The sequence below is a fragment of the Rutidosis leptorrhynchoides genome, chromosome 2, assembly GCF_046630445.1.
Source record: "Rutidosis leptorrhynchoides isolate AG116_Rl617_1_P2 chromosome 2, CSIRO_AGI_Rlap_v1, whole genome shotgun sequence".
Classification (NCBI taxonomy): Eukaryota; Viridiplantae; Streptophyta; class Magnoliopsida; order Asterales; family Asteraceae; genus Rutidosis; species Rutidosis leptorrhynchoides.
Genome location: NC_092334.1, coordinates 623,597,703 through 623,612,594, shown reverse-complemented (window position 1 = coordinate 623,612,594; position 14,892 = coordinate 623,597,703). Strand labels below are relative to the sequence as shown.

Below are 14,892 nucleotides of genomic sequence, written 5' to 3'. Positions count from 1 at the left end.
ATCTTGTGTTGTGTATTGTTCTTATTTCTTTACTGTTATTATTGGGCTGGGTGGTGGGAATTAGTGAGACCGTAATTTCCCAACATTAAAAAAAAAAACAAAAAAAAAAAGTCGAGGCTTCTTGCTTTTGAAGCCTTCTGAATTAAGTAAGTAATATGAATATTTGCATACAAATATATGTTCTAAATATGTAATGTGTAAATCATATTGTTACTTGTATGTAAATGTAAATACTTGTTACTTTTAACGACTTGTTATTTCACATTTGAATTGTTTGATTGTGTTATCATGATTGAAGTTTCTTTTCAATTATCATCATTCCATAAAACTCTCGAAATCGCGGGTTTTTAATTGATTTCACTTTATAATTAAAGATCATCACAAGCTTATCATTACCATAACCGGTGATCTAAGAAACAAAACATAGATAATCATATTTTTATGATCAATTTTTTCGATTAATTAAATTTTTCTAATACAGTAATATTAGAATTTAGAATAATGGCAATCCCAAACACCGTAAAGAAAGGTGGAGTAAATTGAAATTTTGAATTCAATTTCCTTATATTTTGTTCATGAATTATATTAATGATCATTAATTACAAAATTTCTTATACTAATTATCTCTTCTCTACACTTTACAAAGCGTGAAATTTAAATCCTATGTGTCAGACTGTCCTTTCATTCAAAGCCTTTATGCCATGTGGAATTACTGTTTTAAAAGTTTTTGTCCTTTTATTCTGATAAAAATACACCTGGAGTGCATTTTCAACTACTGCACCTTTTCTCTTTCTCTTTCTCTGTAAAAAAAAAAAAATCCCCTACAACCAATTACTCCGGCGACGATGGCCGGTAGCCGCCGTTTTTTTAATCGCCAATACCACCACTGAATTCCTTGAATTTTTTTGCACAATACCCTATCAATTTCGTATAAAAACGAAACATTATATAATTATGCCGGAAGTGTTTCCGTCGATTTGCGGTTTGTTGTGGTCCCCAACGAACGATTTGTGTAAGAATTAAGGTTTCCGAAGGCGATTGAAACCCTAATCATTAATTGATTTTTAATGGTTCACGATGATGGTGATGCGAAGTGGTTCTCAGAAATTCCGAAGCATTTAGAGAGGAAGCGATGTGGTTGAATCTATCTGTAATGAATTTTGCAAGTTTACACTTCTCTCTCAAAATTAGGGTTAAAACTTGTCTGATCTCCATCGCTTCCTGACTAATTTTACCTGTATGAAGGCAATGATTTTAAATTACATTTTGATATCCCTTCAATCCAAGTTACGGTATGTATGAACGCGTCTCAAATTAGGTATTTACTCTTCAATTCGTGCATCAGGATCGAATCGATTTTCGATAGCAGATATTTTGATTTTGATGATGTGAACAAACAATATCTGCATTTGTGTGTGGTAAGAGATCGTGTTTAACTAAAAAAATAAGCTTTACATCCTTATCGGTTTTCTTTGTTGGTTAGTTTATCGTCATGTACGTCGCTCATCAATAACCCAATTTGAGGTTTTCCCTTCTACGAATATACAGGTTTTGTTTTTAAATATTTCATAATTGATTCTCTATATCCTTAGTTGATTGGCCCTTTTTGATATATGCAGATAGATCGATTGAATGGTTGAACATATGCTACATATGGTGTTCTTCTATGGTATTAAATATTAGATTTTTTCATTTTTTTTTTTTTTTTTTGTAATTGAATTCTTTTCGATCGCACAACTGGAAATTAAATAGGAAATACGATGGCCTTTGTTCTGAAGATAACCCTTAAATTGGAATAAATAAGTTTATTGGTTAATACTTTTAAATTTACCAACTTCCATTGTTTTGGTTGAATGTTTAATTGCACTATGTAACTTTACAGATAAGATCTATTCTAAACTTTAATACGCAAGGTTCTATGTATCAAGTACAATGTTGGTTTATGCACTGAGATTATTTTGCATATGAATGCAAATTATTTTTAACACAATAGGGTATATGATATGTTTGGGTTTGTCGAGTCTAAATGGGTTTTCAACTGTTGTTAAAAAGGGATGTTGCTGCTGTTTGCATCCGTTAATAAAAAACTATAAATACCAGTTCCTGGTATGAGTGACATTAGGCTTAACATCGAACGTTTTTGTTTTGGTATTGACTATTACCTATACCTACTCTTTCTAATACCAATCAAATAATTAGAGAAATAAACTTATTTTCAGTGCTTAAAGTTTAGTGACATTTTAAGAAGCTGCTATGCTCATTTCTAATGACTTATCAGCTTATAACCTTGCTTTTTTTTCTTACTAAAGTCCATATGCTCAATTTGGTATGCTCATAAGCTAATGGGAATATTACATTATGTACTACTACAACGAAAGTTATTTTAGTCATATTGTTACAATAGATAGGTTATATGGTCATGAGCTAAATATACTATTGCAGGTGTATTTTGTCATGGATGTTATAAGTGATTAGAGGTTTTACTATGGACACCGACAATATAGATCTTTAAATACACCCGATGTAGTAGCGGTAGTAGATCTTAATTTTATAGTTGTTCCATATAAGTCACCAAATGATTGTAATACAAATTTTTAAGAATACACCATAATGGAATCAACAAAATCTATTAGCAAGGTATAATATTTCTGACTTTTTTTTCAAATTTGTTCTATTCTTTTGTTTCAAAGGCTGTATTCATCTTATATCATCAGTTATTGTTGGCACAGTTCAAAGATGCAGTCCAATGAAAAGACTCTATCACACATTAACGTAGATGAGTTAGTTTATTAGTGACCACAATAAATGGGTCAGGTTGGGTCGGGTTGGGTAACAGGCTGAAAACGGTTTTGGGTCAAGTTGGTCCAAATAGGTCACATCTTTTCACATTTATGTGTTATTCTATATTAGTTATTATTATTTATTATTTATTATTTTTATTTATTATATTATATGTATAAGAAAATATTAATATACATAATAAATGATATAGCCATGAATGCTTTCATAAATGTTTGACGGATGAAATCTTAGTATTTTCTTGATGCTCGACCCATTTGACCTATCTTATTTCTTGAGTTTTAGGAATTGATACTCTTAGGACCCGTTGCTTTATATTTTGTATATAACCCAATAGGTTAACGGGAACCCCATTAGACCTTTTTTTTTTAGGTTTTGATTTACATTGCCAGGCCTAATTATTCTCAAAACCCATTTGATCTAATTTTTATAGTATGGGTCTCACCTTCAAGATATACTCTTAAGTCATAGATGATAGATGATATATGATAGTATTTTGTTCTTTTACTATATTATTGTTCATTGTTCAGTTAGAAAAGTATTACTTTGTGTTATAATTTCGTGATATTTTATCATGTATGATGTGTTTAAGCCTTTTTTATGGGCATTTACATGCAATAATTTGTTTCACTTCGCTTGGTATCATATGTGTTTCTGTGATAGTGCAGATACTTTGGGATGGTAGCGGTTATCATCTATCTTCATTTGTTGATTTGAATGTTCATTGAGATGTGCACCTAATACGCTACCGAAGAGACGAAAAGATTGGGATGTGTAGACGAAAAGATTGGGATGTGTAGACGATTAGTATGTGTCAACTGTATATATTTCTCTAGAATTTTTAGAGTATAAAAAAGTAGGCATGCCATTTATGAAAACATATGGTTTTTTAATCAATTTTACTGTTGGTACTCTGTGATAAAACGTGTTATCGTTTCAGATCATCATTATATATTATGAAATACTCTTCACTGATTATAATGCATGTATTTTTTTTGTCTTACTGTTTTCTGTTTTATATTCTATTGAGTTCCAGAAACGCTTTTATGGGTTTCTATGACCACTCTAATAGGGGCGCCCGTTCCTAGCCACTTTCGAAAAGCTTCGCTCATGTACAACTTATGTAGCATTGAACGATAAAGTGAACTAGAAATCAACGTCACATTTTGTTTGTAAACTAACTGTAGTAATATATCATGCTCATTATTACCTATGTTTGTCATCTTTGTAAGTTTTCATTGAATATATAGAGGTGGCAGTTTAACTGGTTTACTTGTGAGAATTAGTTGTTCGAGTTATGTTTGAATTTTAACGTGTGGAGTGGTTAAAAGTTTTGGGTAAAAAAGAATGTTTCAAACTGGGTTGAAAGTCCTCCATAATGTACATCTGAGCATACAACATCATAAATCATTATTTTTAGATTTTACATTTTATTTGTTGATCACTATTTATTCTCATATTTTTGTAATAAATTTCCAACAAAAAGTGTTATGGCCCATGTTAGTTGAACAAATTATTACACATTTTGATCCGATTTGTAAGTGTTTGTTGACTTTTATTTGCTATTAGTACTATTAAGTGTTTATTGACTTTTATATGCTATTGTGCTATTCAAAATATGTATTGTCTAAGACTACTGGAATAGAAAAAGAGAAGGGATTCACGGGCAGTGAAGGTAACTGGAATCATTCCATTCTATTTCGAAGCCTAGCGTCTTCTTTAAGATTCTATCACCGTAATTCTTTTGTTGAGGTTCTGGCACTTCTTACACTAATTTTGTAGGAATTTAGTAATCGATGTATTTTAATTAAATTTGGAGGACTAAGTTGTCTGAGATTATATTTATCAGATTGTGAAAGGCATTTAAAGGCATCAAAAAGTTCAGTTCATGATTTATAACCATGTATGGCATTTTAGATTTACTGTAAATTTGTAATTGTATCATACACTTAATCGGTCCCAAAACGAACATTTTCGTATACTATTTTATAGAGCTTTCATGCAACACATGGGCTCTTAAAATAAAAAAAATAATGTCGGAATTAATAGCCTTAACCTATATGTTTTGTGTAAAGCAAAAAAAAAAAAATAACCATTTTATGTTTATTTTATCCACAAGTATAAAGTATATTTGTGATACTTTCTTTATCATATCGTTAATTGAAATAATATATACGTTTTCAGTTAGTTTGATTAAGAGTCGCCGTGCAATGCACGGGCTCTTAAAGGCTAGTAATTTATATAATATGTGTCTTTTTGCAATTTAAGTTCCTATTGACCATTTCTTCAATTAATTCGGGCATTTATTGTAACACCTTAATTTTTTTTTTAAATCACAGCGGAAGACTGAGTTTACAAAAATACCCTTAGCTAGTTACAAACATGATTATCACAAAACATAAGTTAATTACTTTATTACAAACCACAAGTGTTACGTTAAACGACTAGTTACATATTTACAAAACTTAAAACATCAGAGTTCGTCTTGTCAAAAATATCGTCAGCCCGACTATCTTCCTTACCAGCACTAAGATCCAAAACCTGCAAGGGAGGAGGTGAGGGGTTAGCACAAGGCTATGTGAATGGAACTATCAAAAGGTCTAGCATACAGTACCAACTTGTACTCCTATATCAACAGCTATATGCAACCACATACAACAAACAACAACTAGCAACTGTGCTCCAACTAGAGGATCGGCGGCTTGTACGGGCACACGACCACTAGCTGATCAGTCTATCGTCTACCGATAGTCTTTACTACTGAATCCCCAGTAAAGTCATCCACACGCAGGTGATGCGTCATTCAGCACTATACTCAACAAACAGTAGCCAACTAGACCCAACCACAACTAGGTTGACCTCTCTGAGCTGAACCTAACAACAATAGGTTCCAACAACAACAACAACAACAACAACTTGTGCACATACAACCAGTCAACTACTACTACTACAGGCAACTAATACTACTAAAAGCATGGCAACCTTAACTGCGATCAATTATACAACATAACTACTAATCATGGCAACTATCAACAATATAAACATAGTAGCGCAACTTGCTACTCTATACTACACCCAGAGATAATCCCACTCACCGATTATTAGCAACCAGCTCAGATAAAGTATCACTGAGCTTCTTCCTTATCCTTATCACCTGAACATAAGGCAAATCAAGTTAGTTTCTATCCGTTAACACAAAACAACACAGTACATAAATCAAAAACAAAAAGCGCCGCTAAAAGTCCACCTAACACTTATGCACTTTCAAAATTTACATTCTGAACACAAAAATACAAACGGGCAGCATAACAGCTAGAAAAAGGCACTTTGGTAAATATTTTACCCTGGGCACTCAGTCGGTCGACTGACACTGACAGTCGGTCGACTGTAGACACAACCGGTCGACTGACCTTTCCAGTCGGTCGATTCATTTGGTATTACATCAATCGGCCGAAGGTAAATCTCAGTCAGTCGGTTCACTAAATAATCGGTCGGTTGAACCCTCAGTCGGTCGATTGTCGACTGACAGTCGGCCGACTGTGTTCATCTTCCTCAGAAACTGAACAAAGGCTACAGACTTCACGATGAAATCCTCAAATCTCGATCTAGAGCTCGTTTTAAACACCAAAATCGACCACAACTTGTTCACTACTTGTTATAGACTTAAAACCCACAACAATTTGACCATAACAACACTTAAATCACTTGTTTTGACACAAATTCAAGCTTTTTACAAAACTCACACAAAACCATGAATTTAACAACGAATTGAACACAAAAACACATGTTACTTACCTTGATAGACTCAGTAAACGATAACAAGCACGCTTCTAACACCAATTTGAGCTCAAGATCAATGTTTAAGGATTAGGGATTGGTAGATGGGAGGGATGAAGGTACGGTGTTAATTAGGAAGCTTCAAGAAAATGAGAGAAGAAGCTGACTTCTTCCTTTTATATTTAGGTTAAATACAATACCTCATCACACACGGGTATTTACCAGTTATCTAATAACTTACGTACCTCGTTAGGCGGCCCTAACGGAGTCCAAATTAAACAAACGAACTTGTTCTGTGACCCTTGTCACCAACTGGTCTCAACTAAACAACCAAATAATTATAAACAAATAACTATTATAATAACATACAAACACGCCCAAGGTCAATAGGGTCATTTCAGCTAGGCCCAAAACGCGGGTGTTACATTTATAATTGAAATTAAATTTTGTATTTACTATTTCATTAATTAATTTTGACATTTATAGTTATTTATATAATGATGTATCAATATTAGACTTATTTTTTGTATAATAATATATCATTAATTCATTTCAAGCAGGATTTAAAATTCGTGAAAATTTGATTTTACCATTTTTATGGCGTCTCAATTTTATTTTATTTTTTAAAAACTTTTTCCTATTTATCGGCATAAGGTCCACTCGGAAGCAATCTCTCTATCCGTCGAATAGAGAGGGATGACTTTCTTAACTTTTGATAGTGTTTTCACTCTGTGTGGAAAAATGATTTGTCTTTATTCTCAGATAGGGGAATGATTGTCTACATCTCACATCCTCATACACCACTTATATGGTATTGAGTTTTGTTGTTGTTGTTGTTGTTGTTGTTGTTGTATATTATTAACTCTTTTTAAAAATGAGTTCAAAGTATACTAAAAATAAAACAAACAATTTTCATTCTCTTTACAATTCATCAACACATTACGAGATTAGAATCATGGAGTAACATTGTGGGAAATTCGTTCAAAAAATTAACTACAAAGTTTCACTGCTTATCAATATTATAGTTTTCAACTTCATGTTATTTGGTTTTTCGGGTTCTAACTTACTTTTGTTATTATCATTAATTCAACATTAGTTCTGATATTGTTTTGGTGTGTAATCATCTTAACCAATATTATATAAAATCGTAAATTAGACACTTCATTATTTGATTTGTCCTTTTCAAAAACCCGACATATTTTACCAGTCTTAAACTAGTTTTGTTGATAAACTAAATTAATATGTAAAAACAGAATATACTACTCCATCTACTTTGCTATCTACAACATAGATAATAGATAATATATAATTACAAGAAGAACATAACATCCAGAGAAAAAAAAAACTATTTCACAAGCTAAAGCGTAATAGCAGCTAGGGCTGTAAACGAGCCGAGCCGAGCCCGAGCTTTATGGTGTTCGAGCTCGGCTCGTTCGATTTTCAGAAAGCTCGAGCTCGAGCTCGGCTCGTATCGAGCTTTAATTTTTTAGCTCGAGCTCGGCTCGTGAAAAGCTCGTTTTTATAAACAATTAACATGGATCGTTTTGCAAAGCTCGAGCTCGAGCTCGGCTCGTGATAAGCTCGTTTTTATAAATAATTAACTTGGATCGTTTTGCAAAGCTCGAGCTCGTTTACCAATACTCGAACGCTTATCCATTTGAGCAATCATATTCAAAAAATTGAATTTTTATCATAAGTAACAAATTTATTTACAGTTATATATCAATTTTCTCTGATTACATTACAATTACAATATTACAATTACAATACTTAATATAACATAATTGATTACAACCATTGAAGCCTAAGAAAATTAACAATTAACAATACAATACAAAACGAAGAAGCCTGTGAAAATTAAAACGCACATTCTATGCCTAAAACATCTCTAAAGGAGATAAATTATGCATATTTGGATTTCAAGTTCATAAGCCACAAAGATTACACCTTCAAGGATACTTCATATTCCTCATCACGATTTTCTACATTTTCTCCAATCCTAGACTCCTAGTACGTTCACCACTGTGTAAATTATTTGGTTCATTAGTGGTGAAGACCTTTATGAAGAAGCTTGCAATGGAGTACTACACTTCGGTTCACTTCACTTTTTCTATATATTACTCCGTAGTATTAATATACCTGATACAAAATGAAGCATTGTAACTCTTACTCTACGGTAGAGGAAGGATTGTCTACATCTCACCTCCCCCATACCTCGCATGTGCGGGATTGGGTATTGTTGTTGTTGTAAAATGAAGCATTGTAACAAGAGTTGATAGTACTGTAGAATAAATATACACATAAGATTAATTTATAAATAAACTTCTACAATAATAATCAATAAAGTAATTGCATGCGAAATGCTAAGCCCCATTATCTTGTCTTGTGTATATTAAGATGTCCAGGATAATATTATTTATAAATAGATAAATTCAACTAATAACTAATAAGTGATAAGTTTGCATCAATTAAAACCAACCGTATATACCAAATCACCAACATCCGTATGGATGCTCAGGTTAGTTGCATGTACCAAATATGAAAAATAATAAACACTAACTCGTAAGGACGGTTAAAGTTACCCCCAATAACTTCTACATGCAGACTTGAATCTGATTGAACATCTAAGAGATGCAAAAATGTCAAAAATGAGAAGGAACATGAAGTTGTAGTCTAGAGAAATTTTGAATGGAATACATATGATAAATTCTCATATACGGAGAATATCTGCTACTTAAAACTGAACCGTCATATTGGGAAATGATCACGCGCATTAAATCTGATTGGCTTTAACTTTGGCATGCAAGAAATCAGTTTCCAAGATACTCTTACACGTCTTTTTAATTAAAATATATTAATATTTGTATATATATAATTTAATTATAAAATAATAAAATATTATATATAAGCTCGTTAAGGCTAGCGAGCTTAAACGAGCTCGACATCTAAAGCTCGAGCTCGAGCTCGTTTATCAAACGAGCCCTAACTTAGGCTCGAACTCGGGCTCGAGCTCGTTTAGGCTCGGCTCGAATCGAATTTTTAACGAGTCGAGTTCGAGTAGCTCACGAGTACCTCGGCTCATTTACAGCCCTAATAGCAGCCCATGAAGCCCAAGCTAAAACCCATTAACATGAAACCATCACGCGAACTTTTTCTGCAAGAAGCCGACTGCTTGATATTACTCCTTTTTTATGAATAGCAGTTTGGGATCACCTAAGAGGACTAAACCAATCACGCAATCATCTGTCACGGTTGCATAACTCCCCAACTCCTTATTTGCACCTCTTAAAACATTCCCATTGCTCCTAACGTCTTGTTTCCAAATAATGTATCATTAATGGTCTCAAGTTGAATGATCTATTGATGAAAAATTACGACTATTCCATGTAATAATCAACAAAACACTAGACGAGTTCTTAATTTTCTATAAAATGTAGATAGTGTTTTTAGTTTGCACAAGTTATGCACATTCTTTACCTTTTGCAACAGGTTCATTGGACGGATTCGTATTGAAAACTGATGGGAATGCTATTAGTTGTTGCTTGCATTCTTCTGATACTTATGTCTTTCTGCGTTGTCCTACTCCCCAATTGTGGATTATGTAAATCTCGTTGGGGATTGACTCTTTTCTTAGTTCTTGTTGGTTTTGCACGTTTTTTTGTGATTCTTTGAAACGGATGACGCCATATGATGATACCTATTTTTGGCTAACGGCTAGTATGTATCAATGTAGGTCTAGAACTCCTTAGCGTGATGGGTGGATGGCCGATTGACTATTACCCTTGGGACTGAGTCCCTGCATACCCGGATCATGGTCCAAAACCGTGAGGTGGCTTAAGTCAACCTTGCAAAGCCAAACTATGAGTCGATTGGTTTAGCGTTGTGCGGCTAAGTCTTCAGGTTCTAGAGTGAGAAATATATTGTGTGAGATGAAAAGTGTGTTCTCAGTCACAAGTTCAAGTATCCAAAAAGTGACGGTCCAAGTGGCCTATTTATAGGCGTGAGTGCTCTATAATGTTCGGAGACACGTGTCATGCTATCATTAATTAAGAAAACGACTCGTATGATTATTTAATTCATACACGCTTTATAATAATAATAATAATAATATCTATAACTTTCACTAAATCTCTAAAATGATGATTACTCATTTTGCTAATTTAACCTTAATTTTACTTGATCAAGACACTTATTCTCACAAGTCCATATGATGCCATTGTCATTTACTAATCTTATCTTATACTATATAAAAAATTGAGTACATGAGAAGTAAATGTGGCTTAATAAATATATTTGTTATTTATGAGTTTTTCTGGGTAGTCACTTATATAAATGAGTAAATGTGACTTAATAAATGTATTTTTTATTTATGAGTTTTTTGGGTAGTCACTTATATAAATAGTGAAGGGTAAATAATGGAAAAAATATATACACTATATAAAGATTGAGTAGTAAATGTAGTTTTTATTTATGAGTTTTTTTGTAGTCATTTATATAAAAGTATATTTTTTATTTATTTTTTTATTTATGCATTTTTAGTCACTTATGTAAATGTATGTTTCATTTATGAGTTTTTTTTGTAGTCACTTATATAAATAGTGAATGGTAAATATCGGAAAATATATATCTTAATACTAAAAGATTGAGTACATGGTGTATTTCAATGCATTTAGTTCATTGTATATTCAATCCATTTAGTTCACTTCACTTTACTTCTTGATTTGTATTAAAAAAGTAATAAATAGATAAATAAAATGATACATAAGTGGGATTACAACATCGATATTGAGTTTTATTTTATGTTTTATGATTTTTAAATTTTAGGATTTTTTTGTGTTAATACTAAAAGATTAAGTACATGGTGTATTCAATGCATTTAGTTCACTGTTTATTCAATTCATTTAGTTCACTTCACTTTTTGTTTTTATTAGAAAAAGTAATAAACAAATAAATAAAATGATACATAAGTGCGATTACAAAATTGGTATCGAGTTTTATTTTATGTTTTATGATTTTCAAATTTTAGGATTTTTTTTATGTTGTGTTTGAGTGGTGAACGAAGATATACATGTGTTTTGTGTTTTTTTTTTTTTTTTTTAGTTTGATTGTTACTGATAATTCGGGGGGTTGAGTTTGGGTTTAGGTGTGGTATGTTTGGGTTCCATCATCTATTGACCTTAAACTTGAATTTACATGACCACATTTATGAATTTACATGACCACATTAGAAGATGAACAACCTACTTTCATTTCATTTGAGTTAACTTCATCATTAACTGATCTCATTTATAGGATAGGAATAGTAACATTTCTTGACCCTTCACTAACCATCTAAGTTTAATAATTTTAATTATGTATAATTATGTAACTAATAAATGTTACTCACACTTAATTAGACCCGAATGTCTAAGTTCGATAGTTTTATATATATATAAAACATTCTATCAACTACAGTAAACCATCAAATACAAACACACTTTCCTCCCAAAATGAGTCAATCCACCGAAACTTTAAGGGCAGCTCCTCACAAAAGTTCAATTGTCTATTTCGACCAGCTTCAAATTGGAGATAGTGATGCTCCAATACGTGTCCTGATATGCCGAAAATCGGAAAAGTAATACCATCCATGGAGCATCCATCAGTTCGAAATTTATTATCTCTGATCAACGGGTATATAACTAATTTATAAGCCCATGTTCTCATGATCCAATTATGTCAACCTACCTCACCTCAGATGCATGTTACCCTTAACTGCATGTTGAGTAGTTGATGACAGTGAACATTAGTATGTGTAATAACTATATATGAATTCGAACAGTTAATAAAATGTTTATTCTAATAATGAGTCACTCTAACGTGTTCGCTACAATATATGTGATTAGTATGAAATTTGAACATCACAATTTTTAGCACTATCAGACCGTGTTTATGGTTCAGCTGCACCATCGGTTTCAAAAAGAACAAATGAAAAATTAAGTATCTCTAGATATGTAGTCTCTTAATTCCATCAGTGGTGGAACAAAGCACGAGAATTACGTTATTGAAACATGGGATGAATCGTGCCCACTACAACTACAATACATATTATAACCGTGTATGTTTATTTATTATGTAAATATTACCTCACACGTCCAAATTCAAATGTGCTTTTTTCAGCCATTAAGGGAGCAACAACAGTTCGAAGGAAGGTCATTTATATTCACACGGTCCACCTAACAAATAAATGGTTAGTTATTATTATCATCTAACTTTTCATTATGGTATATGATATCTAATAACAATTATTTGATCCATAACCTAACCTCCCTCATGTTCTCTTCAATATGTGTGCTCAATATCAAGTTTTGACACAATTTTTTTGTGTTTCACAGTTTCAGGCTATACCAAACTAACTTTATCGTTCCACATAGCACCATCAGTTTGTGAGATAACAAATACTTTCTATGTTGTTGAGTAAAATTATTCTATTATGTTAAACTTATATTTTAGTAATTCTTTGATTTGTTGAATTTTAACATAAAACAATCTGATGGAAGGATATGTATATTTTGATCTATGTTCTGTTACTTTTGATTTCATGTTTTAGATTTTGCTGTGATGATTTCACGTTGGTTATCAGTCATATTGATTGACCTTATTATGTGATTTTTATTCGGATAATGTTTATGGGGATCTCCTATTAAGATGCAAATATGGACAACCATATTTACATTCCAACCTTCACACAAACATAACATTATTGAAACGTGAACCTAATCGTGCAACTCACGGGCCTTACCCCTTAGTTATAATTAAAAATGCAGTTAAAAACAAAAACGAATTAATATATAAAAATACAAAGTATTAATTAACAGCAAACACGAATGAGTTTTTTAGTTAAAAACAAAATTAAAACTCCTGAATAATAGGAACAAGTTAATTAGGTTTAAACCTTCAAATTAAATTTAAAATTCGAAAAATTTAAAAATATGATATCTTCCTAATGTAAAATGATTTCATTTGTTATACCAACTCAATTCGTTAACCCAATAATAATTTAAACCAATTAATTCTTAATTAGTATATCAGAAAAGAATGGTGAAATCATAATTAACGATCACACAACTTGAAAATATCATGTATTCAAAAAAATTGAAATTATCACATTTTAAAATTGTCAGATCACACAATTTAAAAAACTCATATCTTCAAAATTTAAAATTATCATATCCTAGGTAATTTGGAGTAACAGGTGAATACGAGCATATCAACTAATATCTTAACATATTAAAATTTAAATAACATTTAAAAAATGGATGTTAAGAATTAGTCAAGATAAAAATTATCTTAGAGTATTTTTTCATTTAATTTAAATTTTCAACTAATCAACTCTTAGTTAGTATTTCATTATCATATCCTATAATGCAGAAGAAAATAACCGATCAAATCACGTTAATTTATACAATCATATCACGTTTTTGTTTTTATGATAAAATCCCAATATGACATAAATATATTTTATAATAATCACGTTAATATTGTATCCCAAAATTAAGATGAATTACAAATAAAGAGAAGATAAACATACGCGTCATTTAATTTAGATAAAAGCAGTTACATTTTTTTTTTCAAAATTTTAGCTAAATGATAAGTATCCACCAATTATTTCCCCAATATGTGCTATAACAACGGACGATTGCAGCCTAAATTTTGGAAAAGATCCTCAATTACGATAATTCATTTAAACTATAACGTCGAAGTATTGTTTATATAAATAATCCTTTTGCCATTAAACAGTTCATTCACAAGTCACAAATTGCACACCTAAAATTCACATTATGCAGTATAACAACAAGAATGTCGACATACTTATGAGTACATTCAAGATCTCAATACTCTCGGAAGCTAAAGTTGAAAATATTTGGCATTTAGAAGAGTACTTATTGGTTTGAAAGGTTTTAATGGGTGAAAATGTATAAACTAAAACAATATTTGTTTTATTTTTTCTATGGAGATGATGATGGTGAATTTGTGAACTTTTGTTGTTATGATTAGCAGATATGAGATAATCATCCACTTATTTTGCTAAAGATCTTCAATGTCTCTCGATTACATTTGTGTCCAAGCATCTACGTATAAAAGTTGTTGATTCACTGTTTTTTTTACAACTGTTTATATTCTTCATTTATTTATTTATTCATTTGAAGGTGTTGATTATTACAGTTTATTCAATATAGTCAAGTGGTTTTATGAAAATACTTATAGTTTCGTTCACTTTAATGTATTTTTCTTACTTTATTGTATTTTAACACTTGCATTTTCATTCAAAGGCTAATG

The 14,892-nt window shown here is 31.4% G+C and overlaps 1 long non-coding RNA gene across 1 annotated transcript; it reads left to right on the top strand.

Moving 5' to 3' along the window:
* The first annotated feature begins 988 nt into the window (after window positions 1-988).
* Window positions 989-3,737, top strand: LOC139893587 (uncharacterized). Its single transcript, XR_011774629.1, has 3 exons — window positions 989-1,548; window positions 1,620-1,669; window positions 3,468-3,737. It is a non-coding gene; the product is annotated as an uncharacterized lncRNA (long non-coding RNA).
* Window positions 3,738-14,892: the final 11,155 nt, after the last annotated feature.